This window comes from Palaemon carinicauda, chromosome 7 (genome assembly GCF_036898095.1).
Source record: "Palaemon carinicauda isolate YSFRI2023 chromosome 7, ASM3689809v2, whole genome shotgun sequence".
In the NCBI taxonomy this organism is placed as follows: domain Eukaryota; kingdom Metazoa; phylum Arthropoda; class Malacostraca; order Decapoda; family Palaemonidae; genus Palaemon; species Palaemon carinicauda.
The window spans coordinates 8,758,640-8,763,639 of record NC_090731.1 but is presented as its reverse complement, the minus strand read 5'-3'; the positions used below and the strand labels follow the sequence as shown (position 1 = coordinate 8,763,639).

The following is a 5,000-nucleotide window of genomic DNA, read 5'->3' as shown; positions in this document are numbered from 1 at the left end:
CTCGTATACAATACATGGAATAGATGAGACTATACATTTAGATTGACCTGAATAGAAATGTATAAGTAATTAGTTATTGTTTGGCTTTCTGAATTTGGAAATTTATAAATCGTTGTCTTCTCTAACAATCAATACTTTTAATGAAGTGACAGTGTTGTCTTTTTTTCTTTTGACTAGAGTAAATCTTATGCATGGTACCATTGATTTATAAAAACAAGAAAACCTTTACGCTCATGCACACACGAGATGTGAAACTCTCTCTCTCTCTCTCTCTCTCTCTCTCTCTCTCTCTCAGTACGGATATTAGACAGCTTTTCAGTTTTGTTTAATCTTTTTACATGTTTCCTTTAGACCTAAGGTTTTCAGGTGAATAGTACAATTAAATTATTATTATTATTATTATTATTATTATTATTATTATTATAAGCTAAGCTACAACCCTAGTTCGGAAAGCAGGATGCTATAAGCCAAAGGAATCTAACCTGAAAAAAACAGTCCAGTGAGGAAATGAAACAATGAAATAAAGAGATTACAAGAGAAGTAATGAACAATCAAAATAAGATATATCAAGAACTGTATCAAAATTAGAATAGACATTTCATATATAAACTATAAAATCTTAAAGAAAAAACTTAAGAGTTAGAGTCGAAAAGTTTATATAAACTTCATAGGATCCATTCATAACTGTAATTGGGAGAGAATCCTCTTCATCAACTAACCTTCTTTGTGATTGGCCACGACGGTGATGACGTCAGAGGATGGGCTCGCGTCCTCCCGGACGAGAGCGCAGTAGCGGTTTTGGGAAAACTCGATCATGGATCTTCCAGAACCGGACAGTAATCTCGTAGCTGGAAAGAGACCGGAATACATTACTCTGGTTAATCACTTCATGACTAACTTCCACGGTGTCTCCTCTTTGCGGCATAATCTGTTTGTTGTCAATTGTTTATTATTCCAAAGAAAACTCAGGTTTTGTTAAGTTTTGCTATGACACGTAGGTGCTCTCTCTCTCTCTCTCTCTCTCTCTCTCTCTCTCTCTCTCTCTCTCTCTCTCTCTCTCTCTCTCTCGGTTTTGTTAAGTTTTGCTATGACACGTAGGTGTCTCTCTCTCTCTCTCTCTCTCTCTCTCTCTCTCTCTCTCTCTCTCTCTCTCTCTCTCTCTCTCTCTTTCTCTCTTTTATATATGTATATATATATATGCACATACATATATACACATGCATATATACTGCATATACACACACACACACACACACACATATATATATATATATATATATATATATATATATATATATATATATATATATATATATATATATATATATATAGTTTCTCTCTCTCTCTCTCTCTCTCTCTCTCTCTCTCTCTCTCTCTCTCTCTCTCTCTCTCTCTCTCTTAGGAATGCATGGATCAAGCGACGTTATAAAGGCAACACATATATAATATTAAATTTCAGTGTATATGTAATAGTAAACCCGTTGTGTATTTTGTAAAGGTATGAAAAAATACTACTAACTTTCCACATGATACAAGTTTTATAGATGAGAATCTCTATCAGTAGTTCATTAATTATGTATTGAATCTGAGATACTTAAAAGAGGCTCATATATAAAGTAGAATCCGAAAAGTTCGGCAAATGCCTGAATTGATTGAACATACAAAGATCAAATTAGAAAATTCTATACATGGGACAATATGTGATGCAAAATTAAGAATTTGAATAATGAGAAGGTATATATAAAGGGATACTGAATAACAAGAAAGATTTTCAGGGAGGTTATATGAAAATGACAATGCTACATTTCTCTGCTATTCCATGTTGAGGTACCATTGCTAATCATATATTCCAGACTTAATTTTTCATTGCTTCTTATATCGTTTATCTATTTCCTTATTTCCTTTCCTCACTGGGCTGTTTCCCTGTTGGAGCCCTTGGGCTTATAGCATCTTGCTTTTCAACTAAGGTTGTAGCTTGGCTAGTAATAATAATGATAATAAAAGGTACAACAACTAATAAAAGCAGTGTAGGAGAGGAGGCAGAAAAAGACAGCAAACGCAATTTAGAAATTCAAGCAGTGCACAAACATCACAATTAAAAATGCAAATAGACCAAAGGTATCTGCTACTTTAGCAGGCAGAAGAAAGCCTTGGATTTTTCCTCGGCGCTAAATCCAGACTTATTAATGTTGTCTTCCTTCGAGTAAATTGCCGAGAGTCTATTTCAAATTCTGAAAGATACTGTGCTTAAAATATGAATCAGTTCGTATGACAGACTGCCATGTTCGAATGAGGGTCTTTTTCACTCAACTTAGCTGATGAAGTTTCTAGCCAATAAAAACCGCAAAGTCATCTAAATTCTATTGTTTTCAAACGACGCAAACATATTTGAAAATAATTAGTAAGAAAACTGATTGTGTATTTCAACATGAAGGACAAAGATGATGAAATTATTCGCATTAATTATAGTGGCATTGTTATTATTAACATTCAACTCAGGGATGTAGGAAAAATGCTGGTCAAATTGACTATGGAAGACTTGAAAGATTATCCGAATGGATTGAGATGGGAAATTCTATCTTATAAATTATATGAGAGCCTAAACACAGGTTAATATAGGATTTAAAAAGGTACAGTTATGGACGTTACGCCAAATAGATGTGAGGCTTATATAGAAACTTCATAAGGGTGATTAACATTTTTATGATTTAAAAGACCAATATTTTGAAGTTGTGTACGAAATGGTGAGTTATTTGGCGCAAGATCAAGGCTTAAACTACGGTGTGTGCACTTAAAAAAAAAAAAAAAAAAAAAAAAAAAAAAAAAAAAAAAAAAAAAAAAAACCTAATTTTTGTCTGAAATTTTCCGTAAAAGTATATTGTTCCCAGCCGTATTTCAGTATAATACAGGCGACCGTAATTTCACCTTACTTAGTTATAATCTTTTACGGGTTGGTGACCGTAATATCACTCCTTTACGTCAATATATCCGTTTTTTATTAAGGTAAACGCCTCGCAACATTTATTTCAGGATTTTTACCGTTTTTTCCGGCAAATTTTCAACAGTGTATAATCACCATAAAATTGATACACTGAGTTACAAGAAAATCCTTTTGGGATCCGAGTCTGAATTCGATGACATTTAGAGATAAACAACGTTGAAAACAGCCAGAGAAGCCAAAAAAAAAAAAAAAAAATAAAGGATATATGACGCAAAGGAAACGGGATCGAAGGACTAGCGCTGATGATACACTGAGATATTTCCTAAACTTGGTCTTGTGGAAAAACACTTGTTAAAATTAATTGGGAAATAACTGAATTCCTCAGGAGTTTTTTCGAGTATAAGTGTAATTAAATCTAAAATATAAAGGAAGGTCTATACACCAAAATAATTAATGCAGTCATATAATCGGATTTTTTGCCTATCGATAAGTAATCACGTTGGGATACAAAGCTGCTAATTATTATTATTATTATTATTATTATTATTATTATTATTATTATTATTATTATTATTATTATTACTAGCTAAGCTACAGCCCTAGTTAGAAAAGCAAGATGCTATAAGCCAAAGGGCTCCAACAGGGAAATATAGCCCAGCGAGGAAAGGAAATAAGCAAATAAATAAACGATGAGAAAAAAATTAACAATAAATTATTCTAAAAACCGTAAAAACATCAAAAGCAGATATGTCATATATAAACTATAAAAAAAGACTTATGTAAGCCTGTTCAACATAAAAACATCTAATGCAAGTTTGATATACTTATATATATATATATATATATATATATATATATATATATATATATATATATATATATATATATGTGTGTGCGCGCACACACACATATATTTACACACACACCCACACACACACACACACACACACACATATATATATATATATATATATATATATATATATATATATATATATATATATGTATATATGTATATGTGTGTGTCTATATACGGTATATATATATATATATATATATATATATATATATATATATATATAATTATTTATTTATCTACATACAACATATGCATATATATATATATATATATATATATATATATATATATATATATTATTCATATATATATATATATATATATATATATATATATATATATACATATGTGTGTGTGTGTGTGTGTTTAATTGTGTGTGCCGATAACTAAGGAGTTTCCAGCATATTGGAAAAAAATAAACTTTATCGCAAGGTAAGACAAAAAAAAAAATAATTAGTTGTTCTGATGAAACTGCTCTATTAACAGTGGTTTCAGCAAAAAATCTGGCTTATACATATTAAATAATATGATTAAACTTTTTATATCTATTTTTATAGCAAAAATATGAGGCAAAAAAGTAGAAAATAGAAATATTAAAAATTTTGAAAATAGAAATGCTTTGATTGAGTATTTTTTCTATGACTGAAACTTCCTAAATAAGTTTTTAGACGTAAGGATGATCTTTTATGAAGCTCCAAAAGATCATTTATCTTTCATCTTCATGGAACTAATTTCATACTCAACCACGCTCAAGCTACCAAACCTTCGCTAGAAAACAAATGAATTATAAAAATGTAAATCTATCTAGTCTCTAATTCTGGTGAGCCTCTGCTGTGCCATCATTCCTAACTTAGCTGTGTAATAGTACGAAATCTTATTCTCATCCCCATTATCGGGTTCCTTGTGCTGCCTAAATCTGCAGGTTTTCTATCATCTTTCATCTATTTAGACAATTATTTTCCACGTTCGTTCGGTTTAGATTACTTTGCCGTTTACAAGACACAGGCTCCAGTGTTGGCAGCTAGTAAGGTTATTTTTCACCATTATCCCTACATTAAGGGGTCGGTTGCTTGATCCCCCCTCTCCAGTGCTCTCTATCAATGGCACCCTCTTCCACTAAACCTCTTCTCTCCATATCATCCTTCACCTTAATTCGCTATCTAATTTTCTGTCTCCTTCGCCGTCTTCCCCCCACCCCTC

General features: G+C 31.5%; 1 pseudogene; it reads right to left on the bottom strand.

Moving 5' to 3' along the window:
- The window catches only part of LOC137643825 (putative neural-cadherin 2), a 432,156-nt pseudogene that overhangs the window by 149,628 nt on the left and 277,528 nt on the right, over positions 1–5,000 (bottom strand).